The 12,874-nt window shown below is 39.6% G+C and overlaps 1 protein-coding gene across 6 annotated transcripts in view; it reads left to right on the top strand.

The window, feature by feature from the left end:
- Positions 1-12,874, top strand: part of cntn1a (contactin 1a) — a 65,225-nt gene that overhangs the window by 20,383 nt on the left and 31,968 nt on the right. Inside the window, exon 1 of one of the 6 annotated variants that reach the window (XM_080875146.1) lies at positions 3,232-3,539. The exons of 4 other annotated variants lie outside the window; for them this stretch is intronic. The gene's annotated coding sequence lies outside the window, so the exon portion shown is untranslated. Of the gene's footprint in view, positions 1-3,231; positions 3,540-11,137; positions 11,864-12,874 lie in introns of those variants that run through there. One more of the 6 variants, XM_080875147.1, reaches the window with a different exon arrangement.

Genomic DNA, 12,874 nt, shown 5'->3' with positions numbered 1-12,874 from the left:
TAGCATGGACTATTGGACTATTATAGGTTTATTTATGTACGTATTAGACCAATAAACTCAGTTTCACAGACCTGTTCTTGACAAGTAGTACACAAACGAATACTTCACTTCTTACTGAATAATACAGTGTTGATTAAACACATATTGTGCCTTATTTCGAAGCCCGTTCATCAGCACGCACATGCACAAATATCAAAGCCAAAGAAGGACGAAAGGATGTTTGTGGGAATAAAATCAGTTAAACATTGCTTGCAGCTCAAAGTGGGAATCACATGGATAAACCCAATAAAAAAATGTTCATTGAGCCCTACTTCTCTGTATGAGGTTTCTGCAGTAGTACAAAAATGACACTGTTCACAAGACAAATGAACAGTGTCACCTGTGTCTTTCTTTTTTCTCTCTTCCATGCGTCCATTCTGCTCATTGTGTTGCTGGCATGCATCACCACATCAAACCATCAAACATGTTCATAGAGATGGATAAATCAGGGCAGTGACTTTTATGACAGCTGGATGTCGTCCTCCAGTGCAAAATACTTTAATCTAGTGGATGTTATCAACATATTATTTTAAGATAGTAGAGTTGAGTGATTTATTGATTTGCACAAATATCCAGTGTGCATGATCTGCGACCATAAAGTGCAGATAACTACTAATTGCGGCAGATGATTTTTAATTTCACTGCTGATGATCACACATTAGAATCAGTTTGATTTATTCAAAAGAAATCCACCTTCATGTGCATGAAGTGTGATATTGGATTTTACTGTTTAAGCTTTCCGTACACAAGAAAATCTGTTATTTGTTTTTTCAGGCTTCAGTCATTGTGTGTAAATTGTGTGTGTGGCTCTTTGTGTTTTAAACTGCCACAGCAATCACTCAACAGTATGTTCTGCAATAGTGAAAAACAAATAATAGGTCACAAAAAGGAAGATGATATGAGCAATGCAACATTACCCCCTCCCTAATCTATTCAGGAGGGAGTAACATTGCACTATTAGTTGTCCAATTAGCTGCCAGGTTTTCTGAAAATAATGCACAGCAAACCATCCGATATCTGAGAAATATATCTACCTAAACAAATGTAGACACAAATACCTGTAAATGCGCAAATTTGTCCATTCTGGTCAGAGTAGTGTTGTTAAATGGCATAAACTGAATATACTGCATCTCTAATAGCATGTACAGAAGGTGGGGAATGATCCTCTTTTATTCCCGTCACCGGCGGGGTTCTGCTGAGTCAGAAGTCTTGGGTAAATCGTGCTGAAAGAAAAAGCAGAATCCAGCCAGACACAAGGCTTATGCTTTGCCACTGCATTCTGTGCTCTGCTCCACATGCTCTCCTTCTGAGAGATTTGCATTGGTTTTGATTAGTCAGGGAGCTCATGATTTAAGACCAGATGTAAAGTGCTTGCTAAAAGTAAGAAGGTGTACTTTACACCTCTTTGCACAATTCTCCTGACTTTTTCAGGGACCGTCTGCTTCATCTTAATGGATGTCATTAGACTGGGTTTGGTCTCAAGCATCATCTGGAGCTCTCTTGAACTGCTCCATTTGCTATGATGATTTGAAGGATTAGTGCAGACATTTGTACCATCGATACCTGATTTCATTGGGTACATTCTACTGTAAGTGCATTTCCAACACTAAAATACATTTCTCCTGTTGCTTGCTCTCTTATTTTCCATAATAACCTATGAAAGTTTAATGAACCCCATATTTAAGGTGACTTAGCATATTGAAAGATTCGAGGCCTCTGTGTGATTTTAATGAAATTCAATAAGGTTAATCAGTCCATTACTCAGAGTTTTGTTGTCCCACTGCAAAGCTTTATTTTTTTCCTTTTAGCATTTTCATACAATGCATCTAGTTGCTGTGGTGATACAGACTGAAAGCTTCCTCAGATGAATTTATTATGTGAGCCTCACGAGGCTAAACCTTTCTTAAACCTTCTGGTATCCCCTCGACCAAATCCCTGCTCTGTAACACTTGCTCAGCATCTTCCTGGTTACTGCAACCCAAAGGCAGTGTGTGAGCGTTTGTATAACACTGCTGCCTCCTGTCCCCTAAATAGAATAGATTGCACTTAAAAACCTTATACCCCCCACAGGCTGAGTGAAAAACTCACAGCTGGGAAGAGCTGAATAATATATCATCCTTTTGCAGTTTGCTCATGAGTAGCTCCACTGAAGAGGTTTGCAAAAGGCACATTACTTATTTTAGCTTTTCTTTCTTTCCCCTCCAGGACGCGGTAAAGTGGTCCCTAAACTTTTAAAGTTATTATTTTAGTTACAGGAGAAAAGTGCTGACATTTTTATGTACTAAGGACATAATAAAGCGGTTAGTATTTACAGTAAGAGAAATGTATAGATAGATATAGATATGTTCTGTTTATCCAGCAGTTATACATCCAGCTTTACTTCTCCATTGCAGTTATTTTTCACAAATATAAGACGATTTAAAATGATACACACGTTCCACATTCCTAGTGTATAATCACGATGTCCTTTTTATATCTGTTTCCAAAGTAAACACACATCAGATAACATCAGATAATTATTTTACTTATATTGCATCTGGTTTGTAAAGATCAGTTTGAAAGATAAAGCACAGTGACAGGTTCAATCATTTATTCGTAGTTTTACATTTTGGAGGTCAGATGACTCCCAGTTTACATTTGTGCGATGCTTAATAACTTTACCAACTGGAGGAATTATAAGTAAGAATTAATCTTGTGGCTAGTGTAGGTAAAAGAAAGCTAAGAACACTTAATCCTTTCCCAAGTGATTGCTTTCTTGTGTTTTCTTTTTAACGTGTGGAGATTAGTTCAAAGAATTCAAAGAATAGCCAAATTGTTGTTGCCATTCTGCTACATATATAAATATATATATTAGAAATCTGCTTTGGATTGGGAGAATTACATCAAGTTTACAGCAAACATGCAACAACACACCTTCATGTCTTATCTCCACTGTGCTGGTCCTGCGTCTCTGAGTGAAGCCTGTGTTTTATTGATTTCTTTTCTACCTTTACTTTCTCTCTGACAGTAAAGAGGGGGTGATTATGACAGCGCTGATGATATGTGTGGCTTCCTGCCAGGCTAATGATGGAGCAAAGTCGACGAGTGAATGTTGTATCAATTTGTATTTCTCTGTGTCTGTGTGTGGGTGTTTCAACACGTATCTGTGAGTGGGACCAGAGGGCTTAAGAGATTAAACCACAGCCAGGCCACAGTGAGAAGAGAAGACCCCTCTGTGAAGCGTTCTCACTGCAGGGAGGCTTCTTCTCATTGGCGTCCCATTTGCATGGCTCCCTGTCCTGCTCGGGGAATTGGCCTTTTCTTTTCTTATCGTCCCTCCCTCCTCCTTTGCACCTTGGAGAGAGAGTGCTTCCATCCAGCAGGATTGCTTGTTTCTGAGGCAGACAATAGAGCAGAGTATTTAGGACACTTGGCAGGCATGTTGGAGGGGATGGGGACATGGGCCGCTAAGTAGCTCATCTCGTCACATAGCCACTGGCATGATAGCACTCGGCAGCAAGGTAAGCACTGAGCAAAGTCACACACACACACACACACACACACACACACACACACACACACACACACACACACACACACACACACACACACACACACTATGCCCTAATTGTTTTTCTGTGTGTCTTTTACAACTCTTACAGAGTGCTGATGGGTTTCCACTAATAGGTAACCCCCTGCTTGTCTTCACTATAATGCAATTAAACGGGGTATTTGTGGCTTATTTAATGATTATATTTAAACATTCCCTTTGTCTGGTTAATCTCTGGTCTACTGTTAGACCCACACATTCTAATAAGAGGATGAATGAGAACTTAAATTAATCTTCTTATTGTTCTATAACCATTTATTGTCTATAGCCAATGAAGAAAAGAAAAATCCTCTGAGACTTCTCTTTGTGCAATTTGAAGGCATTGATTGTTTTTCTTCATATACTTTAGGATACCGCTTCCTTATCAAGTGTAAGTAACACTCTGTGGCCAGGTAATTACAGTTATTTACTACAGTATATTTCCATTAGTAAATGGGGACCGAGACATGTAGCTTGTAAAGAATGTCAGCGCTCTCCCATAGAAACAGCTTAGCCAACATCTTTATTGGACAGATGTGGCATGAAGTAATTAAGTGGAGCACTCTTTTCTTGATGGAAAGCACGTCTCCTCTGACCTTTTGCCTTTCTTGACATAATTTATCATACATGATGTGGCACACTTTCCATACTTGGAAAGACACATCTGAAAGCTTTCACCCCGTGCATTACCCTACTGTACCGAGGGACGAATCACACTCTGCCGTGGCTGTTGCATTGAAAGGTCATTGCTCTTCTGGATCACAGTTAATTACATTAACATAAAAATAATCTCCAAAGTTTTTTTGGGTAATGGTGACGTCTAAGTGCCAGGCAGGAGATGTCAATCTTATTCATTCATTCATATTCTGTTATGTTATATGAAGGCGACTAACAAATACGACACCATACTTTTTTTGTAATAGTTTTCACTGTGTCTTCTTTCCCCCTTTCAAAAATAGAAGAAGGTCAGAAAAATCAGGTCACTGTGAGGTTGTGGGTTCATGGTTCCACCGTTCAGGAGCAGCATTAGATGCTGGCTGCTAAGTACGAGTGGTCTGTCAGTGACAGCTGCTTCATCAAAAATAAAAGTTGTTATTGTTCTAATGACTCGAGTCACTTTTCCCTTCCATTTGCATGAATTTACAGATGCTCCTTAATTTGAGGTTAATGCAGTTCATACAGCGGGCCAGCTCCAGTGTTCGTGGGTTCAAGACTGTAGTCATTGATATTCAGGTCAGCTGAGGTTGCTGAGCCTGTGTGGCCAAAGGGGGGTTGGAGGAGGTAGTGGTGTTGGGGGACATTGTGTTGACTGCAGGGGTTAAGATAAATAGTTTACATTAGCATGACAGATTCTGTTGGGCGAGAGAGCGCGGAAGCGAGAGGACAGACAAGAGAGCCAGTCATAACCGTATCATCTGAAGCTGGATTACATTATTCTGAGGCTAAAATAACATTATTCAGAGTGCTCTCTCTCTGTCTGTCTGTCTCTCACACATACACTAAATTGAATGGAAACATGATTTCAAACTTGCAAAAAGAACACCCCTGCGGGCTGTACTGTTGTTCATAATTAGATGATGTTGAATCTGAATGCATCATTTTCTTTATCAGTGAATAATCAGACAAACAGTTAACGCACATTGTTAGCTTAATTGCTAAAACGCAGGAACAAGATAAACATGGTGTCAGCTGCTGAAAAGAAGCTTTTAGACGTCCTTGCTCTTTACACTCCTACACTGCTGAAAGGAAGGAGTCTCTATTCTGGCTGTAGGAGAAATCAAGCTGTTACAATCTGAAAAATAAAGTTATTTTTTCCATCAAGTGCCGAACCATTTCCTGCTTAACAACAGGGGGTCCATGCTTCACAAAACACAGAGATAGCAGCTTTTTTTTTCTTCTTCTGCAGGTGTAGTTGTGTGTGCGCCTTGGGGCTTACTGTTTTATCTGCTGTATAATAGGCTTGGAAAGCCCTTGTCTGTGTGCTGTACTTAACTGAATCATTCTGTTAGGCACCTCAGAGACAGGAACATCTTTACCTGTAGCCAAGGTCCTATTTTCCACACAGATACAATATATGAAGTGCGTCTTTCTGTGTCGGGGTTGACGAGACAAATGGGCTGTCTATGGCTTAGTTGAAATCTAAATCAATGATTTCGTCATAAATAATTCATTGGCTAGACTAATGCATCATCGCTGGTCTGTGGTGAAATTGTACCGATTCAGCATAACAAACAAATGGACTACAGCTGGTGTGTGATTTTGCTCAAGATTTTATGATCTTACCAGGGATGAAAAGATTAAATGATGTTCTTGTCTTTCTTGCTTTCTCTTTCTTGTCTGAATTTTGATGGGAAAACATTTATTCATTTATTTAAGTGGGCCACCAGTAAAAGTAAATGTAATTTTGTATGTTTATGTATAAAACCTCTAATCCTAACCCCATGACTTCATTAAACTAAAATAGAAAAACACACATCTCCATGGGCTCTGGATGAATTGAGCTAAAGAGACTAAATAGCAGTGCCCCTTAAAGCAGACAAAGACACAGCTGCCTCTCAGAGATGATGTCAGACCCAATGTCACACTATGTCATCATAATTCCTCTCCTTTAATGACTTTATTCTGTGATGACATTTTTCTATCTATCTATCTATCTATCTATCTATCTATCTATCTATCTATCTATCTATCTATCTAATATTTTTAAACCCCTAATATAAAGCATATGTGGGGGAAACAGTTATGAGCATTCTGTCTGAGATTACATGACATGATTAAAAACAAAAGTTGTTGAAATTTTGTTGTTCTTAAATACTAAACATTCAACGTTTGTGCTTGGCATCAAGGTACATTATTGCCTGACATTGCCATTTGCACCAACACTGGCACACACAGTTCAAATGCAGTTCCCAAGCAATTAAAAGGAAATAACTAAAAGGAAAACTGACTTAACTCTCTCTCTTTTTTTTATCTTATTTTGAATAAATAAAAAGCTGACTGACAGGAAATTTTATTACCCTCACAGCAAGAAGGCCCTGGGTTTAAATCCACCATTTGGCCTTTTCTGGCTGGAGTTTGCAGGTTCTCCAAGCTGTCTGCGTGAATTTTCATTTTGTGTGGCAGCTGAAGAGAGTTACGTAAATATTGTCATCTTACGTTTGGCAATGAAGCAACTAATCATGTTTTAAATTTCTTACACTGATTTACAGCACATCACGATCATTAGGTAGTGAAATAAAACTATAGTTGTCCTAATTCTATAAGAAACACCCCTAAAGACAGATGATTAAAAAACTTCTGCTGGTGTCTTGGCGCCCAAAACCACAGAATATATTTGGAAGTTCAGGGCATGGACTCCTACATACCTCCTACTACAAACCTGCTTTCTGGGTGCACACGGACGACCAAAAACTGAACAGACAAGCAGCAGTGTCTCACATTGAAGGACATGCACTAATAAATTTAATTATCTTCTATTTAGCTGTTTTTTTTTTAAATTATATCCTCAATCAATCACTTATTTGTCTGTTCGTCTTTACTAGATTTAGGACATGTTTTTTTTTCTTGTGAAATAAGGCATGACTGGGATGCTGCAGGAGATGATGCTGTGTCTAAGCAGTGCTCATTTTCCCCTCTCAAACTGATTAAGACCAATCCAGAGTTAACCTCGTCTTAGCTTCCTCTTGTAGGATTACTGCAAATCTGATGTTAATGACTGATTGTGGTGGTGATTATGATTGTATGTGTAAGGAGTGGTGGGGGGTTGAGGCGGTATTCTGGAGTGGGTGGTGGTGGATGGTATTTGAGCTTGTTTTTGAAGTCTACCAAATGGTTACTTTGTAGAGCACAAAGTAACCATGTCCATTTCTCCTCCCTACTTCACTGTGGCTGCCTGAGTATTAAAAAAAGGAGAAAAAAAGTTACTCAATTATGCAACTCACATCAGGCTAAACACAGAAAAGGAGGGGTTTCACTGACTTCCATTTCAGTAGCACCCTTAGGGAATTGTGGGGTTGTGATAAAAAGAGCAAAAGACAGTATTGGCCATTGGACTGGAGCAAAAAATCCCAGAATCTGCCCTTAAGAAGACTGTAACTTGACAAAATTTGATTTTGGTGGAATGAGGTTGGGAATCCTAAGAGGAGCAAGGAGAGAGAATGTGCTTGAAATTCATAAAGCAAAGCAACACTGGTTGCAGCAGTAACAGTTAGCAGCTCTGGCCACGTCCAAAGTATGATTTATGGGGAAGACGTCCGGGGTCCTGTGATTTACAGTGATGATTGGAGCGCTCATCAAGTGCATTCAGGCTGCTGAAATAAGATAAAAGAGAAGGAGGCCCGAATATTGTTTTTCAGAGTCTGCTGTTTTGCCATGTTGAACCAGTCTTATGTGTTTTTACAGTTTTTTACTCAAGTAACATTTCTTAATGAGGTAGATGAGATTCTTCTTCTTCTTTCACTTTGTACTTGAATGCTATAAGAAGGCTTTTCGTGGTATCCCCTAATCTCTTAAGTGCATCTATTAGGAACATTTATGATTAATGAGTTACAGCTATCTACAGTAGCAGTATAGCTGCAAAGTGGAGAGAGGAGAGGTTGAGTTCTAGTAAACGGCGGGTTTTCGGCCTTTCCCTGACACTAAGAGATGAATGTCTTCAATAGATGAGCAGAGCACCCCAGGTTTTCGTTCCACAACAGCAGTGTTGTTCTAGATTAAAATGAGTGTTTGCGTTGTTTGATTGCCGTTCACAAAAGAACCCCCACAGCACAGAAACTGGTGCTTTTGAAAAGTGTTGCTAGGATACAATCCAGCGTAAAGATGAAATCCCTTCTCTGCGGCTTTCGAGGAGCTGTGCAGCTCGGACATCATGTCCCAGCATACCGTGCACATGGTATGGTTTACAGTGCGTCTGCCTGTTTATGGCGCGGCTCATTTTTGTGTGCGTCCCCGCCATGCGTCGGCGTATTAAAACGTTTAGTCATACAGTAAGTCCAGCTTTGTTTGTGTCATGCAAAGCTGCCATATTACATGCACTTTCTTCTGTCATAATCCGTTTTTCTGTAATAAGACTCCATTTGTCTGGCGAGTGCTGATATCTCAATCCTACTGTCACACCTCTGAGTCTCTGCCAGCTGACACCTCAGGCTGTTCACAAAGAATCAATAGTGTCTGCCTCATGTTCAATTATACTCTAATCAACACTCACCAAACCAGAATGACCTCAGACAGGTCTGCTGGTATTGAGCTGATGCTCAGTGCTGTAACACCAGAAAATTAATATATGAGTGTAGACGAGGCCTCCAGGTTTGGGTTGATTGACAGATAAAACTGTGGAGTAAATTGGAGAATTTTCTCTGTGTTATTACTCTGCCGGCTCTCAAAATGTCAAAAGATGTAAAAAATGTTTTTTTCTTTCCCTGTGGGTTCGTTTTGTGGGCAGTACAATTTGAATTTCTTCTAAACACATGAACCATTTCCAGTGTGACCTGATTCTACACCCTTAAGTAAATAAAGATACTGAATTAACAATTTCACGCCAAATATTTTCCACCTTTATGTGATCTCTCCTCCGCTTCTTATCTCTGTCAAAGCTCTCTTTGTGTTCCCTCACACACACACAAACACACAGCTGTTGCTTTTCATATTGTGTTACTGGGAATGAGGCTGAGAGCTGGTGGCGTGGCGTTAAGATTTTAGGGGTAGTGAGTAAGAGACGAGACGCCTGCTCAGCTTAACCAGCGCTCAGGGTTTCTTCAGGAAATTGTCCAAATGCCAATCATCAGGTGTCAACCTTTCAAGGATCCGACGCCTTTGAGGCTGACGGGAATCAGAGACGTGGTGAAGATGAATTTTCACTGTCATGGTCCACGTAGTGGCGACAAATGGCTAGTTAAACTTGTTATGTGCTGTGACACAAGTTGATCGTGATTCTGTTTCCACGTTAGAGACACTGTAATGCTGTGATAAGAAGACTACACTTTGAATAATAAAAATGAAAAATAATAAACACGCACACACACACACACACACACACACACACACACACACACACACACACACACACACACACACACAGACTCAGAGGATAGGGAGAGAGAGAGCATAGAGAGTGATAGAGAGTATGATGTTTTTATGATTGATTGTGTTTATTATCCCCCTGTTACCTTACCCTGTGTTCTCAGGAGTGAAGAAACAGGTTGGGAGTGATAGTGGAAAAGAAGAGAGGAAAAAAGTGTGGTGTAAAGGAAAAGTATAAGGGAAAAATAGGCAAAAAGAAAGGGATAGAAAGGAGGAAAGAGACAGAGGAATGAAAACCCCAGAAATCCGTTATGAGCATGCACTAGGTGATGGGCAATGGTGAGGAAAGAAACCTCCATCAGTACCAGGCCATCTATCGCAACCGGTTGGGGGTTGAGGGGGAGAGAGGGAAAAGGGTGAAGAAGGGAGGGAGAGGGTTGTGGAGGTAGGTGAGAAAGGCAGAGAGGGTAATGGAGGGAGAGAGGAGGGGTGAAAAAAGGAGATGGGGAATAAGGTGGAGGAAGAGAAGGCAGCTTTTGTTCATGATTATGTGATGAAGCAGCAGAGGTCTTCTTCTGGAAAAACCTGAAGCACTTTTTTCTTCTTTTTCAGAAACTGTTCCTGGAGCTGTCAGGGGTTTTTTTTGCTTTTTTTTTTTTTTTTTTTACTTAAACGATTGTTTCTGTGTTCAGCTCCTTGAATTTCTTGAACCTTTTGTCCAGTTCTTCAAATCTGGCTTTGTTTCAGTTCTTTGTATTTCTCCTCCTGAATTTTCTTTGCCTCATGCTTGTGTGTCTTCTTCTGTTATACTGTGCTGTGTTGTAACTCCTGATTTCTCTTCTACATTTCTTGAATCGTTCCTGTACTTTAAGCTAGAGTACTTGGAGCTGTTGTTTTTTTTCCCCCCACAATTTCTTGGATCCTACACTGCATCTCTGCATATTTTCCCAGTTCCTCCTTTTCATCTTTCCTTTTATTTTCCTGGGCTCCATGGTTTTTTTCCTTGACTTCATTATAAAAAAGTCTTTTTGTTCTCCAAGTATTGGAGAATAAGTTGGATCGCCCTCTGCATTTCTTCCTGTTGCTCTTTCTCTTTAAGCATTTTGGGATTCCTTGCCAGCGTGTCATCAAACATTACTTGCAGCGCTTGATGCTTTTTATCCACGTCTTGGAGCTTGCTCTGCATTTCTGTGCGCTGTGCAGTGCTTCGTCAAGTATTATTTGCAAGCTTTCATTATTTTCTCCGTATCTTGAATCTTGAACTGCAGCTCTTTGTGCATTTCTTCAATGTTGTAGAGCTTGTAGTGGAGTTGTCTGTTTTTAATAATCTCCTGTTTCTTGTCTTTAAACACTTTTACATTTCTTTCCAGTGCTTGTTGAAATGAAAAGGCTTTCCAACTGTACAACATTGATTGCCAAGAAGTAGAGCTGGGCGATATGAGATTTTTTCATATCACGATATGTTTTTTTCATTTCAGGCGATAACGATATCTATCACGATATGAGCCAAATAACTATATTTGTAAGATTTAAATGTGCTGTTGCTCACAAGTAAAATGTGAAATAATCAGCAGCTTGTTTTTATTTAAATATTTATTTCCCATAATAAGTTCAACAGGGTAGATGTACTTAAGGAACATGAGACTTTTTCAGATAAATAAAGGCAAATATTGCAAACTACACAAAAGGCAGCCGCTAAAGCGTTTAAGTTTCAAAATAGAACAAACGAAACAGACTAAATTGTCAATTCCACTTAGAAACAAAATATTAATTCTAAAAATAAATCTTAGTTTGTTTTACAGAAGAACAGACAAAATTGACTAACTTTTGTCAATATCAAATAAACTGAGAACTAAAAGGAAATTCTCAATCTCTCCTTGTTGTATAGCTTAGCTTTTCAAACAGTTTTAACAGTTACTTTAGTCTGACAAAAGCCGAATGACGAATTAGCGCTTCCAGTCAGAGACTGAGGCTACGTCCACACGTACACGGGTATTTTTGAAAACGGAGATTTTCCTTTTTCGTTTTAAAAAATAATCCCGTCCACACATAAAGGCAGAAATGAAGGAAAACGCTGCTATGAACATGCCAAAGCAGCAGGTGGCGCTAGATTCCTAACCGTGCAGAAATGTTGGCCAATCAGAAGTCTAGAAGCCTCGGTGGGAAAAAGTAAACAAAGCTGGGGCATAGAAGCAGAACCGAGTCGTATGTGTGGAGGGACAGTAACTGTGTGTATATGTAAGCATTTAAACACTGCAGAGAGTAGAATTAACAGTAACAGTATTGTAGAAATTCATTTCACCGAAACAATAACGTGGCGCACAGTGTGACGCATGTATTTCCAGACTTGCTTTCGGCACAATTTACAGTGCACGCTACTCTGTTTTTTGTCAGACTTGAAATAGCCGAAATACCTTCCCACTACGGAACTTCTATGGCTCTTCCGTTCGACAATCTCTCCGGCATTGGAACCATCATCTGTTTACTCTTCGGTCACGCTCGGTTGATTTTTCTAGTCGGCACACTCATTTCCTCCATTACCCGCTGGCTGCTTCCCAAACAAACACACGTGCGGCTTGGCACTTGTGCTGTAGTAACAAGTCACGCGACATGACGCTGCGGCTGTGATTGGTTCGGCTCTGCGCTACTTAATTTAGATTGGCTGACCTTTTTTTATTTTTTATTTTATTTTTTTAAGAGGACAAGAGCGGCGAGGTCTATCGCGATAGCTTAATTTCTCTATCGAGTAAAAGTTATATCGCGATACATATCGTTATCGTTCTATCGCCCAGCTCTACCAAGAAGCTTTGTTATCACACAGAAATTATTGCCCAAACAGAAATGTTCTTATTTTTTGTGCCTAGTTATTCTTTTTCCCCTTTCGTTCTGTGTCATTTATCCTCCCCTATCACCTCCTATGTCATGTTTTAGTGTTTTTTATTCAGATCTTCAGGTGTTTTCTCATATGGATCTGTTTTCTTAGTTTCTTTTTGTTTATTCATTTATGGTTTTAAACTTTTGTCTCTTGCATTTTGAGCCTTTTAGCTCTTATTGTGTTTGAGTTGTAGATACTCTGTGATTTGTGATAGTTTTCCCACTGATTTTTTTATACTGTATGGTTACTTCTGTGTTCATTTGTCATCCTCTCAGTTAGTTCCTTATTTACTTTGGTAGCTGACTCTCTTCTTGGCCTTGTTCTTAGTTATATTTGTTTCCTGTCTCATTATCTTGACCGTCTTTAGCAGATTA

Source organism: Rhamphochromis sp. 'chilingali' (assembly GCF_963969265.1).
Source record: "Rhamphochromis sp. 'chilingali' genome assembly, chromosome: 2".
Classification (NCBI taxonomy): Eukaryota; Metazoa; Chordata; class Actinopteri; order Cichliformes; family Cichlidae; genus Rhamphochromis; species Rhamphochromis sp. 'chilingali'.
Note: the sequence above shows the minus strand (reverse complement) of the source record. Positions and strands in the feature narration are given on the sequence as shown.